General features: G+C 49.9%; 2 non-coding genes across 2 annotated transcripts; both read right to left on the bottom strand.

Annotated features, from left to right (window-relative positions):
- Nucleotides 1–18,724: 18,724 nt before the first annotated feature.
- On the bottom strand, nucleotides 18,725–18,843 carry LOC126147092 (5S ribosomal RNA). The gene has a single exon (XR_007529977.1). It is a non-coding gene; the product is annotated as a 5S ribosomal RNA (ribosomal RNA).
- A 3,559-nt stretch (nucleotides 18,844–22,402) lies between these two features.
- LOC126147090 (5S ribosomal RNA) lies at nucleotides 22,403–22,521 on the bottom strand. The gene has a single exon (XR_007529975.1). It is a non-coding gene; the product is annotated as a 5S ribosomal RNA (ribosomal RNA).
- Between the last annotated feature and the right edge of the window lie 580 nt (nucleotides 22,522–23,101).

Here is a 23,101-nt window from a genome sequence, read left to right as displayed (position 1 = left end):
AACGCGGCGATGCCAACAGAGCGGCCGCTAGCCGTGCACTGACGAGCTATCACAGGGCGGCAGAGCAAGATAACTGACAGTCGTAATTGAAACAGCATCTCTGGACACAGACGTAGTACACACGGCTGCCGATTGCTTAACTTCGGTGATCGGACGAGAACCGGTGTATTCAACATGGTATGGCCGTTGGCGTCCTTATACAGTAGCCGCACCACACAAGAAGCATTCGCCTCTTCTCCCAACACACGCAATCGCCGCTTTCCGTGGCACATTTGACGCAAAGCACGTCCTTCCACCTCGAAGGTGGCGCGGAGTGCGCGCTCGCCTCGGCGTCTCATAGGCGACTGCCGAACGCGGGTGAGACGCACAACACAGCTGCTCGGTGCACCGCCTGTCATTCGTTTAGTGCGTGTGGCCTCCGACACTCGCTGGCGACGCACCTTGTTCCTGTTATCCGGCGCTGGGCTTGCGCGCGGCCGGGTGGCGGCGGGACTGCGCGGGGTGTGGCAGTGTCCTGCTGGAGCGACGGAAGCTTTCTCACCTGCCTGACACACGCCGCGCTTCCAGATTTTTGCGTAATTTGCGCGGTGCATTTGCATTGGCGCCTGTCCCCCCTTCCGTCCCGACTTGTCCCGACTTTGCTCGACTGCCGCTCGCTGCCGCTCGGGTCGCCGTCCATATGACAGCACAAGCGCGAGAAACGTCTGCGGGAGGAGGCGAGACGACAAAAGAATAAATTTATGATTACAGATCGAATTTGGAGCTGTACGCCGCTGCAGAACGATAGGCAGGCGCTAACGTATTTCGGAGCATACCGCCCGATTCGTACTGTTTTGTCGTTTTCAAAGACTTCCTGGCAAACTTGGTTGGCACATTCTCCTTCAAACTGAGTTAATTACTGCAGTTTCGTACCTTACGGCCGTTTCAAATGCTTAAGGAAGTCTCTTTGTCACAACAGAAAGGTGGTATGGGAAGAGGGCTGGCAGGAGTAGCGACTAAAAAGCGAAAAATGAAGGCAGCCAGAGTTCCCAGGCGCTCACCCTTCCGAGTACTACTAACGTTGTTGCTTCACTTCGGTGATCGGACGAGAACGGAAGATTTTATTTCTTTGTTTTTTTTTTTTTTTTTGTTTTTTTTTTTTTTTGTTTATTTACTTTGCGGAATTTAGCACTGCTACAAAACAGTAGGCCCTGACTTATTTCAGAACTCATCCTTCGATTCGTAGTGTGTCGTTATTTTCAAGGAGTTCTAGGACACATCCTTCGCGCATTCTTGCTCAAACTGAGTTCATTACTGTAATTTCGTATCTGACGTTTGATACAGTAATTTAAAATGCTTGTGGAAGCATCTTTGTCAACACCTGAAAGTTAGTATGAAAAGAGGGCTGGCAGGTGTAGCGACGTAAAAATGAAAAAATCGCCGCTTTCCGTGGCACATTTGACGCAAAGCACGTCCTTCCACCTCGAAGGTGGCGCGGAGTGCGCGCTCGCCTCGGCGTCTCATAGGCGACTGCCGAACGCGGGTGAGACGCACAACACAGCTGCTCGGTGCACCGCCTGTCATTCGTTTAGTGCGTGTGGCCTCCGACACTCGCTGGCGACGCACCTTGTTCCTGTTATCCGGCGCTGGGCTTGCGCGCGGCCGGGTGGCGGCGGGACTGCGCGGGGTGTGGCAGTGTCCTGCTGGAGCGACGGAAGCTTTCTCACCTGCCTGACACACGCCGCGCTTCCAGATTTTTGCGTAATTTGCGCGGTGCATTTGCATTGGCGCCTGTCCCCCCTTCCGTCCCGACTTGTCCCGACTTTGCTCGACTGCCGCTCGCTGCCGCTCGGGTCGCCGTCCATATGACAGCACAAGCGCGAGAAACGTCTGCGGGAGGAGGCGAGACGACAAAAGAATAAATTTATGATTACAGATCGAATTTGGAGCTGTACGCCGCTGCAGAACGATAGGCAGGCGCTAACGTATTTCGGAGCATACCGCCCGATTCGTACTGTTTTGTCGTTTTCAAAGACTTCCTGGCAAACTTGGTTGGCACATTCTCCTTCAAACTGAGTTAATTACTGCAGTTTCGTACCTTACGGCCGTTTCAAATGCTTAAGGAAGTCTCTTTGTCACAACAGAAAGGTGGTATGGGAAGAGGGCTGGCAGGAGTAGCGACTAAAAAGCGAAAAATGAAGGCAGCCAGAGTTCCCAGGCGCTCACCCTTCCGAGTACTACTAACGTTGTTGCTTCACTTCGGTGATCGGACGAGAACGGAAGATTTTATTTCTTTGTTTTTTTTTTTTTTTTGTTTTTTTTTTTTTGTTTATTTACTTTGCGGAATTTAGCACTGCTACAAAACAGTAGGCCCTGACTTATTTCAGAACTCATCCTTCGATTCGTAGTGTGTCGTTATTTTCAAGGAGTTCTAGGACACATCCTTCGCGCATTCTTGCTCAAACTGAGTTCATTACTGTAATTTCGTATCTGACGTTTGATACAGTAATTTAAAATGCTTGTGGAAGCATCTTTGTCAACACCTGAAAGTTAGTATGAAAAGAGGGCTGGCAGGTGTAGCGACGTAAAAATGAAAAAATGAGGTAGAGCCAACAGCACCCGGTGTTCCCAGGCGGTCACCCATCCAAGTACTAACCGGGCCCGATGTTGCTTAACTTCGGTGATCGGACGAGAACCGGTGTATTTTTTTTTTTTTTTTTTTTTTTTTTCTTTTTTTTCAAGTTGATTAAACTTGGAACCTCATCCTTTTACTCAGTTACTCTCTTTCTGTAACTTTATTTTATTTCTTTTTTTTTCCAAAAATGATCTTAGGTATACTAGTTTACAGGTCGGCACATGACAAAAGATAGACAAATAAATGGAGAGTGGTTATATTTTCCAGCGGACACTCATTACATATATCTAAACTTATTTTTGAGAGAACTGCATGTATGACGCAAGAAGGAGATCAGTGTAAGTATCATCAAAACTCAATTGCAAAACTGAAAGACAATTGATGCAAATAAGAGGGGCTCGCACACATCTTATAGTTTTTTCGCATACGCGTGATGCAATGCAGATGATAAGAAATTGGCAAAATGTTCTTTGTGTTTATTACTATTTTTGATCTTAGAATATTGGTCCCAAATATGAGTCAAAAAGGTGAGTGCATCGTGAATTTGCTGGTCGATAAGGGCGTAGGCAGTGTGGCCCAACAGCCACACAGCAGTATTGTGTTTTGCACGGGGGAAGTATTTAAAATCCGGTACAATGACACTATCAACTGAGACGTGCGCCGGCGTAGTTCGCGTGATGAGAGCCACCATTAACTGGCAAGTCCTCCACACGTCGGAAACAGCTTGACATTGCAGGCGGTGTTCTCTGGTGTCAAGCACGCCACACCTGCCACAGTTGGGGGAGGCGAGAAGCTGAATGTCGGCTAAACGCTGATTGGTGGGCAGTGTGTTGTTGACTAGTTTGTACCACAACGCAGACACATCGGACGGCAGAATACTGCTATTGATATTTGACCACACTTGCTTCCAGTTTACGGTAGGTAAGCGGACTTCCAATTTACTAATGGGAGGTTGTCCCATCAATTCAATATAGAGCTGCCGTGCAGTCCTGTGTGGATCTGTGGCCGTACAGAGGACGTAGCTTCTATTTAGGATATATTCTCGTACAAAGGACATACGGTAAGGGATGTTGGCCACCGATACTGGGGCGCTTTCAGATTCTGGCCGATAGATTTCCAGCAGGGATGCTGTCGATCCATCGGGAAAGCCGGCCTGCATCTCAGCGGTGCGGTTGACGAGCAACGCTGCACATTTGCGACTGAAGTCTACTAGCCCGAGTCCTCCACGTGACGGGTCTAAGACACAAACTGTTGCTCGCACTTTAAAAATTTCGTGACGCCAGAGTAACCAGTATACTGCTTGAGATATAGCGCGTCCTATTTGTTTCGGCACGCTAAGCAACTGAGCCATATACCACGCCTTAGTGAGGATAAAGGAATTGATTAGCTTGACTTTCTGGTGCAAGTTAAGGTGCCGGGTTGCGTGGCTTTTGCAGAGGCCCTTAATGGAGTTGAGAATTCTTCTCCAATTTCGTGCTTGCATACGCTGCGGGCACGCGGTTATGTCTAGACCCAATACTTGGTGGTCTCTCACGACTCTGTACCATGGGCGGACAATATCGGTGGCTAGCAGACCCAGTGGGAGTAGGACAGTTTTAAAACTATTTATCGCTGCTCCAGACGCACATTCATACTGGTGAAGGGAGGCGCGTATCGAGTCTATGTCTGCTGTGTGGTCAAGGAAAGCGCCTACGTCATCTGCGTATGCCACACATTTAATGGAAGCATTGTGTATTTGTACTCCTTTTGACGTCCTGCCTATTGTTCTGAGAAGCGGGTCTATGGCGATCACGAATAAGAACATTGACAGCGGACATCCTTGCCTGACAGAGCGGCAAATAGGGATCGGTTTAGTTTGCCATCCATTTAATGTGACTATTGATCTTGCTCCCGTAAGAATATTTTCAATAATTTTGGTAAATTCTCGGCCGAATCCCATTTTTGTCATGACCTGTAGCAAGTATTTGTGGCTTATGCGATCGAAAGCATTCGCAAAGTCAATGGATAGAATAGCTGTCGATAATTTATGGACTGCCGTGTGAGCCACTATGTCTCGGTATAAGGACGCTGCGTGGAAAATATTGTGGTGTGTTACTCCGCACGTTTGGTAGGAGCTGATAGCTTTGTTCATGACTGGCTTCATCTTCGCTGCAAGGCACCTTGCAACGATTTTATAATCGGTATTGAGTAACGTAATGGGTCGGAAATCTTGAATACGACATGTATGTTGCGTTTTAGGGACGAGCACAACTCGACCTTCCAGAAATTTTGCGGGAATTTCCGTGCCACGAATTACTTCATTTACTATGTCGGTAAGTTTTTGCCCAAAGATATCCCAGTAGACCTGATAGAATTCAGTTGGCAGGCCATCAGGTCCCGGCGACTTTCCTTTAGAGCACGACTGTACAATAGGTTTTGTGTTCTGTACTGTCATCTCTGCTATCAACTGTTCTCTTTCCGCGTCCGAAATCTCAGTCTGCAGGTCGCATAATAAATAATTTAGCGCCACGTCGTCTGTCGCAACGTCTCGAAATAAGTCCGTGTAGTGGGCTGTAATATGTTGGAGAATGTCTGTTTTCCGCGTAAGGCGCTCGCCTGACGCAGTCGTTATCGATTCTACGTGTTTGCGTCTTGCCCGTGTTTTTTCACGCGCGAGATGATAGGACGACGGTTCTTCGTCGTCCAAAGCGCACAAGGCGCGACTTCGGACCAAAATTCCTTTTGCCTTTTCGTTATGTATACGGAGAATCTTTGCTTTAATACGGTTTAAGCGAAGGCGGAGATTTTCATTTGGTCCGACGGGGGCGTTTAACGCGTCTTTGAGGCATTGTTGGTAAAATTCTGTTGTGCGATGCGTCCAGAAGGATACCTCCTGGCTGTAACATTGAGCAATCATCCTAATTTGCGGCTTTGCGTAGAATGTCCACCACTCTAGTGCTGAGCTGTAGTTTTTCTCTTTCTGCAGGCAATGCTGCCATACAGATTGCATTTTCGAGCGGAAGTCTGTCGCGGCAAGATGTTTCGTATTAAGCTTCCACAACCTGGGAGTAGGTGTTTCATTTGTACGCTGTAGGTGGATGGCAGCAACATAGCCACAATGGTCGCTAAACGCGACAGGGATGATGTCTACACTATTCAGGTTGTTTGCAATCTGTTGAGAGACGTATATGCGGTCTATTCTGCTTGCTCCACTATTGTATATGTGCGTATACTGCGTTGTGTGTGGGTTAAGGAGGCGCCACGTATCTCGCAGATCTTTGGCGGTCAATAGTTTCACTAATTCAGGACACATAGTGGCCGTAGGGTGCTGGTCGGATGCGTCTGTTACACAGTTAAAATCGCCACCGAGAATTATTGGACGTGTGGTATCAAACAAGGGAATTATTTCGTGGCTGAAAAATGCTGCACGCATTCGTCTATTATCTGTGCCTGAGGGGGCGTAAATATTAATAAATCTCATGCCTTGTATATTGCACGCAATTGCGCGTCCGCTCGGCAACGTTTGGACATTGTCTGGCTGTAGGGAATTTTTGTATAAAATCGCGGTACCGCATTTCATGTTATTGTTAACATTATAAATAACATCATATCCATTTATGTTATGGAGGATGTTTGCGGTAACTTCCTGAAGGAAAATTACGTCAAAACTACTGTAATGTACAAAGTCCACTAGGGACAGAATTTTGTGAGCTGCAGAAATCCCGTTTATATTTAAGGTAAGAATAGATAAATCTTTTATTTGCGTATGACAGACAGGCATTGGAAGTGGAGAAAGAAAAAGAGTAACATGAACTAAGGGAGACAGGGTATAAATGGAGATAATTTCAATCTGCGAATGGTTAGTTTTGTTATGTGACGACTATTGCAAACAGATTTTCAACCGAGTTTGTACTTAAACGTCGTCGGACCAAACAGTATTGCGTTGTTGATCTGAGCGGGAGGGATCATTGTTGGTTTCCATCGGTACGTGCATATGTGGCGAATCGATTTGCATGGCATGGACGGCACGAATGTCGCCCGTCGGGACGTGGGCTGTGTGCCGAGCACGACACTCGTGCATTTCCTCTGCCTTTCTTTTAATTGGCGCTGGTAATAGAGCCTCAGTTACGAGCGGTTGTACGCTGATTTCTTTCTCTTTCTTATTTAGAAATTCCCTTAGATGTCGAACAGTTGCCTCGCGCCGGCGTTCTGCTTCTGTTTCAGGCGACGCAACAGGGACGACTGTCACGGGGCATTGTTGATCTGATTTAGAAGTTGCATCTGAATTTCCGTTTCCACGGCCGCGTCGATGTTTCCTTTTCGAAGATTTATTCGGTGAATGGCTCACCGACCTCCTACTCGGGGATGGACTGGGGTCTTTACGTGAAACACGCATTTCTGAGGGGACAGCAGCAGGGCTGCGCCCACGCTCTGAATTTTGCGTGTTGCTCGGAAAAATATCTGATGCAGTATCGTCACTGTTTGGCGGCTCGGGGTGAACGTCAGCCACAACCGTGACGTTTGTGGCATTATTGCCGAGAGAATTTTCTGGAATGGCGGCTTTTTCATCAATTTCTGTTACGTCCATGACAATGTCCGTGTTGGCTGGGGTCGCAGACGATTCGCACACAGCCTCTGTCACAGGGAGTGACGAGGGCCGAATCGGAGCAACACCCAACGCTACAGACGCATACGAGTTTTTCTGCGCTTGTGCGCTATCACCGCCGAGCGGGAGCTGCACAGGCCGACGTCTGTTCGGACAATTTTGTCGAAAGTGGTCGGTTGCATTGCAGTACGAGCACGTCTGTGGCTGTCCATTGTACGATATAAAGGCCCTGTAGCCGCCTATGACTAGAAAGGACGGGATGTGCTGTTTCAGTTCAATAAGCACACTTCTTACTCCGTTGTATACTTGTAGGCGGAAACCACTACCCCATTTTTCATTCGTCACTGAAAGCACATTCCCATACGGCATGAGACCACGAGCGATCATTTGCGTAGGTATTTCAAAAGGGAGATTGAAAATGCGCACTTGACGAATACCGTAACCCGCGTGGCACACGGTCACGTCGCAAACGCTTCCGTCACGGTATTTAAACTTGCGTTTTCCACCGTTTTCATTTACGATCTTTTCGCACATTTCCGCATCATTGAATTTCATAAACAGGGTTCCGGTAATAAAGTCCCACTGGACTCCGTACGTTTCGGTATCGGTAAGGCCGAGTTCGTCAATAATCCAGTCGTGAGCTTCGTATGCCGTAGGGCGTACAGCTTCTTTGTCGAAAATAACGTTCAATGTGTTCGATCTATTTACGTTTTCCATTTTCAAACTGTTACTTAACAACTACGCGAAAAACGCGCGAAAAAGAGAAACTCGACAGCGGAACGCAACGCGGCGATGCCAACAGAGCGGCCGCTAGCCGTGCACTGACGAGCTATCACAGGGCGGCAGAGCAAGATAACTGACAGTCGTAATTGAAACAGCATCTCTGGACACAGACGTAGTACACACGGCTGCCGATTGCTTAACTTCGGTGATCGGACGAGAACCGGTGTATTCAACATGGTATGGCCGTTGGCGTCCTTATACAGTAGCCGCACCACACAAGAAGCATTCGCCTCTTCTCCCAACACACGCAATCGCCGCTTTCCGTGGCACATTTGACGCAAAGCACGTCCTTCCACCTCGAAGGTGGCGCGGAGTGCGCGCTCGCCTCGGCGTCTCATAGGCGACTGCCGAACGCGGGTGAGACGCACAACACAGCTGCTCGGTGCACCGCCTGTCATTCGTTTAGTGCGTGTGGCCTCCGACACTCGCTGGCGACGCACCTTGTTCCTGTTATCCGGCGCTGGGCTTGCGCGCGGCCGGGTGGCGGCGGGACTGCGCGGGGTGTGGCAGTGTCCTGCTGGAGCGACGGAAGCTTTCTCACCTGCCTGACACACGCCGCGCTTCCAGATTTTTGCGTAATTTGCGCGGTGCATTTGCATTGGCGCCTGTCCCCCCTTCCGTCCCGACTTGTCCCGACTTTGCTCGACTGCCGCTCGCTGCCGCTCGGGTCGCCGTCCATATGACAGCACAAGCGCGAGAAACGTCTGCGGGAGGAGGCGAGACGACAAAAGAATAAATTTATGATTACAGATCGAATTTGGAGCTGTACGCCGCTGCAGAACGATAGGCAGGCGCTAACGTATTTCGGAGCATACCGCCCGATTCGTACTGTTTTGTCGTTTTCAAAGACTTCCTGGCAAACTTGGTTGGCACATTCTCCTTCAAACTGAGTTAATTACTGCAGTTTCGTACCTTACGGCCGTTTCAAATGCTTAAGGAAGTCTCTTTGTCACAACAGAAAGGTGGTATGGGAAGAGGGCTGGCAGGAGTAGCGACTAAAAAGCGAAAAATGAAGGCAGCCAGAGTTCCCAGGCGCTCACCCTTCCGAGTACTACTAACGTTGTTGCTTCACTTCGGTGATCGGACGAGAACGGAAGATTTTATTTCTTTGTTTTTTTTTTTTTTTTTGTTTTTTTTTTTTTTTGTTTATTTACTTTGCGGAATTTAGCACTGCTACAAAACAGTAGGCCCTGACTTATTTCAGAACTCATCCTTCGATTCGTAGTGTGTCGTTATTTTCAAGGAGTTCTAGGACACATCCTTCGCGCATTCTTGCTCAAACTGAGTTCATTACTGTAATTTCGTATCTGACGTTTGATACAGTAATTTAAAATGCTTGTGGAAGCATCTTTGTCAACACCTGAAAGTTAGTATGAAAAGAGGGCTGGCAGGTGTAGCGACGTAAAAATGAAAAAATCGCCGCTTTCCGTGGCACATTTGACGCAAAGCACGTCCTTCCACCTCGAAGGTGGCGCGGAGTGCGCGCTCGCCTCGGCGTCTCATAGGCGACTGCCGAACGCGGGTGAGACGCACAACACAGCTGCTCGGTGCACCGCCTGTCATTCGTTTAGTGCGTGTGGCCTCCGACACTCGCTGGCGACGCACCTTGTTCCTGTTATCCGGCGCTGGGCTTGCGCGCGGCCGGGTGGCGGCGGGACTGCGCGGGGTGTGGCAGTGTCCTGCTGGAGCGACGGAAGCTTTCTCACCTGCCTGACACACGCCGCGCTTCCAGATTTTTGCGTAATTTGCGCGGTGCATTTGCATTGGCGCCTGTCCCCCCTTCCGTCCCGACTTGTCCCGACTTTGCTCGACTGCCGCTCGCTGCCGCTCGGGTCGCCGTCCATATGACAGCACAAGCGCGAGAAACGTCTGCGGGAGGAGGCGAGACGACAAAAGAATAAATTTATGATTACAGATCGAATTTGGAGCTGTACGCCGCTGCAGAACGATAGGCAGGCGCTAACGTATTTCGGAGCATACCGCCCGATTCGTACTGTTTTGTCGTTTTCAAAGACTTCCTGGCAAACTTGGTTGGCACATTCTCCTTCAAACTGAGTTAATTACTGCAGTTTCGTACCTTACGGCCGTTTCAAATGCTTAAGGAAGTCTCTTTGTCACAACAGAAAGGTGGTATGGGAAGAGGGCTGGCAGGAGTAGCGACTAAAAAGCGAAAAATGAAGGCAGCCAGAGTTCCCAGGCGCTCACCCTTCCGAGTACTACTAACGTTGTTGCTTCACTTCGGTGATCGGACGAGAACGGAAGATTTTATTTCTTTGTTTTTTTTTTTTTTTTTGTTTTTTTTTTTTTTTTGTTTATTTACTTTGCGGAATTTAGCACTGCTACAAAACAGTAGGCCCTGACTTATTTCAGAACTCATCCTTCGATTCGTAGTGTGTCGTTATTTTCAAGGAGTTCTAGGACACATCCTTCGCGCATTCTTGCTCAAACTGAGTTCATTACTGTAATTTCGTATCTGACGTTTGATACAGTAATTTAAAATGCTTGTGGAAGCATCTTTGTCAACACCTGAAAGTTAGTATGAAAAGAGGGCTGGCAGGTGTAGCGACGTAAAAATGAAAAAATCGCCGCTTTCCGTGGCACATTTGACGCAAAGCACGTCCTTCCACCTCGAAGGTGGCGCGGAGTGCGCGCTCGCCTCGGCGTCTCATAGGCGACTGCCGAACGCGGGTGAGACGCACAACACAGCTGCTCGGTGCACCGCCTGTCATTCGTTTAGTGCGTGTGGCCTCCGACACTCGCTGGCGACGCACCTTGTTCCTGTTATCCGGCGCTGGGCTTGCGCGCGGCCGGGTGGCGGCGGGACTGCGCGGGGTGTGGCAGTGTCCTGCTGGAGCGACGGAAGCTTTCTCACCTGCCTGACACACGCCGCGCTTCCAGATTTTTGCGTAATTTGCGCGGTGCATTTGCATTGGCGCCTGTCCCCCCTTCCGTCCCGACTTGTCCCGACTTTGCTCGACTGCCGCTCGCTGCCGCTCGGGTCGCCGTCCATATGACAGCACAAGCGCGAGAAACGTCTGCGGGAGGAGGCGAGACGACAAAAGAATAAATTTATGATTACAGATCGAATTTGGAGCTGTACGCCGCTGCAGAACGATAGGCAGGCGCTAACGTATTTCGGAGCATACCGCCCGATTCGTACTGTTTTGTCGTTTTCAAAGACTTCCTGGCAAACTTGGTTGGCACATTCTCCTTCAAACTGAGTTAATTACTGCAGTTTCGTACCTTACGGCCGTTTCAAATGCTTAAGGAAGTCTCTTTGTCACAACAGAAAGGTGGTATGGGAAGAGGGCTGGCAGGAGTAGCGACTAAAAAGCGAAAAATGAAGGCAGCCAGAGTTCCCAGGCGCTCACCCTTCCGAGTACTACTAACGTTGTTGCTTCACTTCGGTGATCGGACGAGAACGGAAGATTTTATTTCTTTGTTTTTTTTTTTTTTTTTGTTTTTTTTTTTTTTTGTTTATTTACTTTGCGGAATTTAGCACTGCTACAAAACAGTAGGCCCTGACTTATTTCAGAACTCATCCTTCGATTCGTAGTGTGTCGTTATTTTCAAGGAGTTCTAGGACACATCCTTCGCGCATTCTTGCTCAAACTGAGTTCATTACTGTAATTTCGTATCTGACGTTTGATACAGTAATTTAAAATGCTTGTGGAAGCATCTTTGTCAACACCTGAAAGTTAGTATGAAAAGAGGGCTGGCAGGTGTAGCGACGTAAAAATGAAAAAATCGCCGCTTTCCGTGGCACATTTGACGCAAAGCACGTCCTTCCACCTCGAAGGTGGCGCGGAGTGCGCGCTCGCCTCGGCGTCTCATAGGCGACTGCCGAACGCGGGTGAGACGCACAACACAGCTGCTCGGTGCACCGCCTGTCATTCGTTTAGTGCGTGTGGCCTCCGACACTCGCTGGCGACGCACCTTGTTCCTGTTATCCGGCGCTGGGCTTGCGCGCGGCCGGGTGGCGGCGGGACTGCGCGGGGTGTGGCAGTGTCCTGCTGGAGCGACGGAAGCTTTCTCACCTGCCTGACACACGCCGCGCTTCCAGATTTTTGCGTAATTTGCGCGGTGCATTTGCATTGGCGCCTGTCCCCCCTTCCGTCCCGACTTGTCCCGACTTTGCTCGACTGCCGCTCGCTGCCGCTCGGGTCGCCGTCCATATGACAGCACAAGCGCGAGAAACGTCTGCGGGAGGAGGCGAGACGACAAAAGAATAAATTTATGATTACAGATCGAATTTGGAGCTGTACGCCGCTGCAGAACGATAGGCAGGCGCTAACGTATTTCGGAGCATACCGCCCGATTCGTACTGTTTTGTCGTTTTCAAAGACTTCCTGGCAAACTTGGTTGGCACATTCTCCTTCAAACTGAGTTAATTACTGCAGTTTCGTACCTTACGGCCGTTTCAAATGCTTAAGGAAGTCTCTTTGTCACAACAGAAAGGTGGTATGGGAAGAGGGCTGGCAGGAGTAGCGACTAAAAAGCGAAAAATGAAGGCAGCCAGAGTTCCCAGGCGCTCACCCTTCCGAGTACTACTAACGTTGTTGCTTCACTTCGGTGATCGGACGAGAACGGAAGATTTTATTTCTTTGTTTTTTTTTTTTTTTTTGTTTTTTTTTTTTTTTTGTTTATTTACTTTGCGGAATTTAGCACTGCTACAAAACAGTAGGCCCTGACTTATTTCAGAACTCATCCTTCGATTCGTAGTGTGTCGTTATTTTCAAGGAGTTCTAGGACACATCCTTCGCGCATTCTTGCTCAAACTGAGTTCATTACTGTAATTTCGTATCTGACGTTTGATACAGTAATTTAAAATGCTTGTGGAAGCATCTTTGTCAACACCTGAAAGTTAGTATGAAAAGAGGGCTGGCAGGTGTAGCGACGTAAAAATGAAAAAATCGCCGCTTTCCGTGGCACATTTGACGCAAAGCACGTCCTTCCACCTCGAAGGTGGCGCGGAGTGCGCGCTCGCCTCGGCGTCTCATAGGCGACTGCCGAACGCGGGTGAGACGCACAACACAGCTGCTCGGTGCACCGCCTGTCATTCGTTTAGTGCGTGTGGCCTCCGACACTCGCTGGCGACGCACCTTGTTCCTGTTATCCGGCGCTGGGCTTGCGCGCGGCCGGGTGGCGGCGGGACTGCGCGGGGTGTGGCAGTGTCCTGCTGGAGCGACGGAAGCTTTCTCACCTGCCTGACACACGCCGCGCTTCCAGATTTTTGCGTAATTTGCGCGGTGCATTTGCATTGGCGCCTGTCCCCCCTTCCGTCCCGACTTGTCCCGACTTTGCTCGACTGCCGCTCGCTGCCGCTCGGGTCGCCGTCCATATGACAGCACAAGCGCGAGAAACGTCTGCGGGAGGAGGCGAGACGACAAAAGAATAAATTTATGATTACAGATCGAATTTGGAGCTGTACGCCGCTGCAGAACGATAGGCAGGCGCTAACGTATTTCGGAGCATACCGCCCGATTCGTACTGTTTTGTCGTTTTCAAAGACTTCCTGGCAAACTTGGTTGGCACATTCTCCTTCAAACTGAGTTAATTACTGCAGTTTCGTACCTTACGGCCGTTTCAAATGCTTAAGGAAGTCTCTTTGTCACAACAGAAAGGTGGTATGGGAAGAGGGCTGGCAGGAGTAGCGACTAAAAAGCGAAAAATGAAGGCAGCCAGAGTTCCCAGGCGCTCACCCTTCCGAGTACTACTAACGTTGTTGCTTCACTTCGGTGATCGGACGAGAACGGAAGATTTTATTTCTTTGTTTTTTTTTTTTTTTTTGTTTTTTTTTTTTTTTGTTTATTTACTTTGCGGAATTTAGCACTGCTACAAAACAGTAGGCCCTGACTTATTTCAGAACTCATCCTTCGATTCGTAGTGTGTCGTTATTTTCAAGGAGTTCTAGGACACATCCTTCGCGCATTCTTGCTCAAACTGAGTTCATTACTGTAATTTCGTATCTGACGTTTGATACAGTAATTTAAAATGCTTGTGGAAGCATCTTTGTCAACACCTGAAAGTTAGTATGAAAAGAGGGCTGGCAGGTGTAGCGACGTAAAAATGAAAAAATCGCCGCTTTCCGTGGCACATTTGACGCAAAGCACGTCCTTCCACCTCGAAGGTGGCGCGGAGTGCGCGCTCGCCTCGGCGTCTCATAGGCGACTGCCGAACGCGGGTGAGACGCACAACACAGCTGCTCGGTGCACCGCCTGTCATTCGTTTAGTGCGTGTGGCCTCCGACACTCGCTGGCGACGCACCTTGTTCCTGTTATCCGGCGCTGGGCTTGCGCGCGGCCGGGTGGCGGCGGGACTGCGCGGGGTGTGGCAGTGTCCTGCTGGAGCGACGGAAGCTTTCTCACCTGCCTGACACACGCCGCGCTTCCAGATTTTTGCGTAATTTGCGCGGTGCATTTGCATTGGCGCCTGTCCCCCCTTCCGTCCCGACTTGTCCCGACTTTGCTCGACTGCCGCTCGCTGCCGCTCGGGTCGCCGTCCATATGACAGCACAAGCGCGAGAAACGTCTGCGGGAGGAGGCGAGACGACAAAAGAATAAATTTATGATTACAGATCGAATTTGGAGCTGTACGCCGCTGCAGAACGATAGGCAGGCGCTAACGTATTTCGGAGCATACCGCCCGATTCGTACTGTTTTGTCGTTTTCAAAGACTTCCTGGCAAACTTGGTTGGCACATTCTCCTTCAAACTGAGTTAATTACTGCAGTTTCGTACCTTACGGCCGTTTCAAATGCTTAAGGAAGTCTCTTTGTCACAACAGAAAGGTGGTATGGGAAGAGGGCTGGCAGGAGTAGCGACTAAAAAGCGAAAAATGAAGGCAGCCAGAGTTCCCAGGCGCTCACCCTTCCGAGTACTACTAACGTTGTTGCTTCACTTCGGTGATCGGACGAGAACGGAAGATTTTATTTCTTTGTTTTTTTTTTTTTTTTTGTTTTTTTTTTTTTTTGTTTATTTACTTTGCGGAATTTAGCACTGCTACAAAACAGTAGGCCCTGACTTATTTCAGAACTCATCCTTCGATTCGTAGTGTGTCGTTATTTTCAAGGAGTTCTAGGACACATCCTTCGCGCATTCTTGCTCAAACTGAGTTCATTACTGTAATTTCGTATCTGACGTTTGATACAGTAATTTAAAATGCTTGTGGAAGCATCTTTGTCAACACCTGAAAGTTAGTATGAAAAGAGGGCTGGCAGGTGTAGCGACGTAAAAATGAAAAAATCGCCGCTTTCCGTGGCACATTTGACGCAAAGCACGTCCTTCCACCTCGAAGGTGGCGCGGAGTGCGCGCTCGCCTCGGCGTCTCATAGGCGACTGCCGAACGCGGGTGAGACGCACAACACAGCTGCTCGGTGCACCGCCTGTCATTCGTTTAGTGCGTGTGGCCTCCGACACTCGCTGGCGACGCACCTTGTTCCTGTTATCCGGCGCTGGGCTTGCGCGCGGCCGGGTGGCGGCGGGACTGCGCGGGGTGTGGCAGTGTCCTGCTGGAGCGACGGAAGCTTTCTCACCTGCCTGACACACGCCGCGCTTCCAGATTTTTGCGTAATTTGCGCGGTGCATTTGCATTGGCGCCTGTCCCCCCTTCCGTCCCGACTTGTCCCGACTTTGCTCGACTGCCGCTCGCTGCCGCTCGGGTCGCCGTCCATATGACAGCACAAGCGCGAGAAACGTCTGCGGGAGGAGGCGAGACGACAAAAGAATAAATTTATGATTACAGATCGAATTTGGAGCTGTACGCCGCTGCAGAACGATAGGCAGGCGCTAACGTATTTCGGAGCATACCGCCCGATTCGTACTGTTTTGTCGTTTTCAAAGACTTCCTGGCAAACTTGGTTGGCACATTCTCCTTCAAACTGAGTTAATTACTGCAGTTTCGTACCTTACGGCCGTTTCAAATGCTTAAGGAAGTCTCTTTGTCACAACAGAAAGGTGGTATGGGAAGAGGGCTGGCAGGAGTAGCGACTAAAAAGCGAAAAATGAAGGCAGCCAGAGTTCCCAGGCGCTCACCCTTCCGAGTACTACTAACGTTGTTGCTTCACTTCGGTGATCGGACGAGAACGGAAGATTTTATTTCTTTGTTTTTTTTTTTTTTTTTGTTTTTTTTTTTTTTTGTTTATTTACTTTGCGGAATTTAGCACTGCTACAAAACAGTAGGCCCTGACTTATTTCAGAACTCATCCTTCGATTCGTAGTGTGTCGTTATTTTCAAGGAGTTCTAGGACACATCCTTCGCGCATTCTTGCTCAAACTGAGTTCATTACTGTAATTTCGTATCTGACGTTTGATACAGTAATTTAAAATGCTTGTGGAAGCATCTTTGTCAACACCTGAAAGTTAGTATGAAAAGAGGGCTGGCAGGTGTAGCGACGTAAAAATGAAAAAATCGCCGCTTTCCGTGGCACATTTGACGCAAAGCACGTCCTTCCACCTCGAAGGTGGCGCGGAGTGCGCGCTCGCCTCGGCGTCTCATAGGCGACTGCCGAACGCGGGTGAGACGCACAACACAGCTGCTCGGTGCACCGCCTGTCATTCGTTTAGTGCGTGTGGCCTCCGACACTCGCTGGCGACGCACCTTGTTCCTGTTATCCGGCGCTGGGCTTGCGCGCGGCCGGGTGGCGGCGGGACTGCGCGGGGTGTGGCAGTGTCCTGCTGGAGCGACGGAAGCTTTCTCACCTGCCTGACACACGCCGCGCTTCCAGATTTTTGCGTAATTTGCGCGGTGCATTTGCATTGGCGCCTGTCCCCCCTTCCGTCCCGACTTGTCCCGACTTTGCTCGACTGCCGCTCGCTGCCGCTCGGGTCGCCGTCCATATGACAGCACAAGCGCGAGAAACGTCTGCGGGAGGAGGCGAGACGACAAAAGAATAAATTTATGATTACAGATCGAATTTGGAGCTGTACGCCGCTGCAGAACGATAGGCAGGCGCTAACGTATTTCGGAGCATACCGCCCGATTCGTACTGTTTTGTCGTTTTCAAAGACTTCCTGGCAAACTTGGTTGGCACATTCTCCTTCAAACTGAGTTAATTACTGCAGTTTCGTACCTTACGGCCGTTTCAAATGCTTAAGGAAGTCTCTTTGTCACAACAGAAAGGTGGTATGGGAAGAGGGCTGGCAGGAGTAGCGACTAAAAAGCGAAAAATGAAGGCAGCCAGAGTTCCCAGGCGCTCACCCTTCCGAGTACTACTAACGTTGTTGCTTCACTTCGGTGATCGGACGAGAACGGAAGATTTTATTTCTTTGTTTTTTTTTTTTTTTTTGTTTTTTTTTTTTTTTGTTTATTTACTTTGCGGAATTTAGCACTGCTACAAAACAGTAGGCCCTGACTTATTTCAGAACTCATCCTTCGATTCGTAGTGTGTCGTTATTTTCAAGGAGTTCTAGGACACATCCTTCGCGCATTCTTGCTCAAACTGAGTTCATTACTGTAATTTCGTATCTGACGTTTGATACAGTAATTTAAAATGCTTGTGGAAGCATCTTTGTCAACACCTGAAAGTTAGTATGAAAAGAGGGCTGGCAGGTGTAGCGACGTAAAAATGAAAAAATCGCCGCTTTCCGTGGCACATTTGACGCAAAGCACGTCCTTCCACCTCGAAGGTGGCGCGGAGTGCGCGCTCGCCTCGGCGTCTCATAGGCGACTGCCGAACGCGGGTGAGACGCACAACACAGCTGCTCGGTGCACCGCCTGTCATTCGTTTAGTGCGTGTGGCCTCCGACACTCGCTGGCGACGCACCTTGTTCCTGTTATCCGGCGCTGGGCTTGCGCGCGGCCGGGTGGCGGCGGGACTGCGCGGGGTGTGGCAGTGTCCTGCTGGAGCGACGGAAGCTTTCTCACCTGCCTGACACACGCCGCGCTTCCAGATTTTTGCGTAATTTGCGCGGTGCATTTGCATTGGCGCCTGTCCCCCCTTCCGTCCCGACTTGTCCCGACTTTGCTCGACTGCCGCTCGCTGCCGCTCGGGTCGCCGTCCATATGACAGCACAAGCGCGAGAAACGTCTGCGGGAGGAGGCGAGACGACAAAAGAATAAATTTATGATTACAGATCGAATTTGGAGCTGTACGCCGCTGCAGAACGATAGGCAGGCGCTAACGTATTTCGGAGCATACCGCCCGATTCGTACTGTTTTGTCGTTTTCAAAGACTTCCTGGCAAACTTGGTTGGCACATTCTCCTTCAAACTGAGTTAATTACTGCAGTTTCGTACCTTACGGCCGTTTCAAATGCTTAAGGAAGTCTCTTTGTCACAACAGAAAGGTGGTATGGGAAGAGGGCTGGCAGGAGTAGCGACTAAAAAGCGAAAAATGAAGGCAGCCAGAGTTCCCAGGCGCTCACCCTTCCGAGTACTACTAACGTTGTTGCTTCACTTCGGTGATCGGACGAGAACGGAAGATTTTATTTCTTTGTTTTTTTTTTTTTTTGTTTTTTTTTTTTTGTTTATTTACTTTGCGGAATTTAGCACTGCTACAAAACAGTAGGCCCTGACTTATTTCAGAACTCATCCTTCGATTCGTAGTGTGTCGTTATTTTCAAGGAGTTCTAGGACACATCCTTCGCGCATTCTTGCTCAAACTGAGTTCATTACTGTAATTTCGTATCTGACGTTTGATACAGTAATTTAAAATGCTTGTGGAAGCATCTTTGTCAACACCTGAAAGTTAGTATGAAAAGAGGGCTGGCAGGTGTAGCGACGTAAAAATGAAAAAATGAGGTAGAGCCAACAGCACCCGGTGTTCCCAGGCGGTCACCCATCCAAGTACTAACCGGGCCCGATGTTGCTTAACTTCGGTGATCGGACGAGAACCGGTGTATTCAACATGGTATGGCCGTTGGCGTCCTTATACAGTAGCCGCACCACACAAGAAGCATTCGCCTCTTCTCCCAACACACGCAATCGCCGCTTTCCGTGGCACATTTGACGCAAAGCACGTCCTTCCACCTCGAAGGTGGCGCGGAGTGCGCGCTCGCCTCGGCGTCTCATAGGCGACTGCCGAACGCGGGTGAGACGCACAACACAGCTGCTCGGTGCACCGCCTGTCATTCGTTTAGTGCGTGTGGCCTCCGACACTCGCTGGCGACGCACCTTGTTCCTGTTATCCGGCGCTGGGCTTGCGCGCGGCCGGGTGGCGGCGGGACTGCGCGGGGTGTGGCAGTGTCCTGCTGGAGCGACGGAAGCTTTCTCACCTGCCTGACACACGCCGCGCTTCCAGATTTTTGCGTAATTTGCGCGGTGCATTTGCATTGGCGCCTGTCCCCCCTTCCGTCCCGACTTGTCCCGACTTTGCTCGACTGCCGCTCGCTGCCGCTCGGGTCGCCGTCCATATGACAGCACAAGCGCGAGAAACGTCTGCGGGAGGAGGCGAGACGACAAAAGAATAAATTTATGATTACAGATCGAATTTGGAGCTGTACGCCGCTGCAGAACGATAGGCAGGCGCTAACGTATTTCGGAGCATACCGCCCGATTCGTACTGTTTTGTCGTTTTCAAAGACTTCCTGGCAAACTTGGTTGGCACATTCTCCTTCAAACTGAGTTAATTACTGCAGTTTCGTACCTTACGGCCGTTTCAAATGCTTAAGGAAGTCTCTTTGTCACAACAGAAAGGTGGTATGGGAAGAGGGCTGGCAGGAGTAGCGACTAAAAAGCGAAAAATGAAGGCAGCCAGAGTTCCCAGGCGCTCACCCTTCCGAGTACTACTAACGTTGTTGCTTCACTTCGGTGATCGGACGAGAACGGAAGATTTTATTTCTTTGTTTTTTTTTTTTTTTTTGTTTTTTTTTTTTTTTGTTTATTTACTTTGCGGAATTTAGCACTGCTACAAAACAGTAGGCCCTGACTTATTTCAGAACTCATCCTTCGATTCGTAGTGTGTCGTTATTTTCAAGGAGTTCTAGGACACATCCTTCGCGCATTCTTGCTCAAACTGAGTTCATTACTGTAATTTCGTATCTGACGTTTGATACAGTAATTTAAAATGCTTGTGGAAGCATCTTTGTCAACACCTGAAAGTTAGTATGAAAAGAGGGCTGGCAGGTGTAGCGACGTAAAAATGAAAAAATCGCCGCTTTCCGTGGCACATTTGACGCAAAGCACGTCCTTCCACCTCGAAGGTGGCGCGGAGTGCGCGCTCGCCTCGGCGTCTCATAGGCGACTGCCGAACGCGGGTGAGACGCACAACACAGCTGCTCGGTGCACCGCCTGTCATTCGTTTAGTGCGTGTGGCCTCCGACACTCGCTGGCGACGCACCTTGTTCCTGTTATCCGGCGCTGGGCTTGCGCGCGGCCGGGTGGCGGCGGGACTGCGCGGGGTGTGGCAGTGTCCTGCTGGAGCGACGGAAGCTTTCTCACCTGCCTGACACACGCCGCGCTTCCAGATTTTTGCGTAATTTGCGCGGTGCATTTGCATTGGCGCCTGTCCCCCCTTCCGTCCCGACTTGTCCCGACTTTGCTCGACTGCCGCTCGCTGCCGCTCGGGTCGCCGTCCATATGACAGCACAAGCGCGAGAAACGTCTGCGGGAGGAGGCGAGACGACAAAAGAATAAATTTATGATTACAGATCGAATTTGGAGCTGTACGCCGCTGCAGAACGATAGGCAGGCGCTAACGTATTTCGGAGCATACCGCCCGATTCGTACTGTTTTGTCGTTTTCAAAGACTTCCTGGCAAACTTGGTTGGCACATTCTCCTTCAAACTGAGTTAATTACTGCAGTTTCGTACCTTACGGCCGTTTCAAATGCTTAAGGAAGTCTCTTTGTCACAACAGAAAGGTGGTATGGGAAGAGGGCTGGCAGGAGTAGCGACTAAAAAGCGAAAAATGAAGGCAGCCAGAGTTCCCAGGCGCTCACCCTTCCGAGTACTACTAACGTTGTTGCTTCACTTCGGTGATCGGACGAGAACGGAAGATTTTATTTCTTTGTTTTTTTTTTTTTTTTGTTTTTTTTTTTTTTTTGTTTATTTACTTTGCGGAATTTAGCACTGCTACAAAACAGTAGGCCCTGACTTATTTCAGAACTCATCCTTCGATTCGTAGTGTGTCGTTATTTTCAAGGAGTTCTAGGACACATCCTTCGCGCATTCTTGCTCAAACTGAGTTCATTACTGTAATTTCGTATCTGACGTTTGATACAGTAATTTAAAATGCTTGTGGAAGCATCTTTGTCAACACCTGAAAGTTAGTATGAAAAGAGGGCTGGCAGGTGTAGCGACGTAAAAATGAAAAAATCGCCGCTTTCCGTGGCACATTTGACGCAAAGCACGTCCTTCCACCTCGAAGGTGGCGCGGAGTGCGCGCTCGCCTCGGCGTCTCATAGGCGACTGCCGAACGCGGGTGAGACGCACAACACAGCTGCTCGGTGCACCGCCTGTCATTCGTTTAGTGCGTGTGGCCTCCGACACTCGCTGGCGACGCACCTTGTTCCTGTTATCCGGCGCTGGGCTTGCGCGCGGCCGGGTGGCGGCGGGACTGCGCGGGGTGTGGCAGTGTCCTGCTGGAGCGACGGAAGCTTTCTCACCTGCCTGACACACGCCGCGCTTCCAGATTTTTGCGTAATTTGCGCGGTGCATTTGCATTGGCGCCTGTCCCCCCTTCCGTCCCGACTTGTCCCGACTTTGCTCGACTGCCGCTCGCTGCCGCTCGGGTCGCCGTCCATATGACAGCACAAGCGCGAGAAACGTCTGCGGGAGGAGGCGAGACGACAAAAGAATAAATTTATGATTACAGATCGAATTTGGAGCTGTACGCCGCTGCAGAACGATAGGCAGGCGCTAACGTATTTCGGAGCATACCGCCCGATTCGTACTGTTTTGTCGTTTTCAAAGACTTCCTGGCAAACTTGGTTGGCACATTCTCCTTCAAACTGAGTTAATTACTGCAGTTTCGTACCTTACGGCCGTTTCAAATGCTTAAGGAAGTCTCTTTGTCACAACAGAAAGGTGGTATGGGAAGAGGGCTGGCAGGAGTAGCGACTAAAAAGCGAAAAATGAAGGCAGCCAGAGTTCCCAGGCGCTCACCCTTCCGAGTACTACTAACGTTGTTGCTTCACTTCGGTGATCGGACGAGAACGGAAGATTTTATTTCTTTGTTTTTTTTTTTTTTGTTTTTTTTTTTTTTGTTTATTTACTTTGCGGAATTTAGCACTGCTACAAAACAGTAGGCCCTGACTTATTTCAGAACTCATCCTTCGATTCGTAGTGTGTCGTTATTTTCAAGGAGTTCTAGGACACATCCTTCGCGCATTCTTGCTCAAACTGAGTTCATTACTGTAATTTCGTATCTGACGTTTGATACAGTAATTTAAAATGCTTGTGGAAGCATCTTTGTCAACACCTGAAAGTTAGTATGAAAAGAGGGCTGGCAGGTGTAGCGACGTAAAAATGAAAAAATGAGGTAGAGCCAACAGCACCCGGTGTTCCCAGGCGGTCACCCATCCAAGTACTAACCGGGCCCGATGTTGCTTAACTTCGGTGATCGGACGAGAACCGGTGTATTCAACATGGTATGGCCGTTGGCGTCCTTATACAGTAGCCGCACCACACAAGAAGCATTCGCCTCTTCTCCCAACACACGCAATCGCCGCTTTCCGTGGCACATTTGACGCAAAGCACGTCCTTCCACCTCGAAGGTGGCGCGGAGTGCGCGCTCGCCTCGGCGTCTCATAGGCGACTGCCGAACGCGGGTGAGACGCACAACACAGCTGCTCGGTGCACCGCCTGTCATTCGTTTAGTGCGTGTGGCCTCCGACACTCGCTGGCGACGCACCTTGTTCCTGTTATCCGGCGCTGGGCTTGCGCGCGGCCGGGTGGCGGCGGGACTGCGCGGGGTGTGGCAGTGTCCTGCTGGAGCGACGGAAGCTTTCTCACCTGCCTGACACACGCCGCGCTTCCAGATTTTTGCGTAATTTGCGCGGTGCATTTGCATTGGCGCCTGTCCCCCCTTCCGTCCCGACTTGTCCCGACTTTGCTCGACTGCCGCTCGCTGCCGCTCGGGTCGCCGTCCATATGACAGCACAAGCGCGAGAAACGTCTGCGGGAGGAGGCGAGACGACAAAAGAATAAATTTATGATTACAGATCGAATTTGGAGCTGTACGC

Source organism: Schistocerca cancellata, unplaced genomic scaffold, assembly GCF_023864275.1.
Source record: "Schistocerca cancellata isolate TAMUIC-IGC-003103 unplaced genomic scaffold, iqSchCanc2.1 HiC_scaffold_844, whole genome shotgun sequence".
Lineage (NCBI taxonomy): Eukaryota > Metazoa > Arthropoda > Insecta > Orthoptera > Acrididae > Schistocerca > Schistocerca cancellata.
This window is presented reverse-complemented; position numbering and strand designations above follow the sequence as displayed.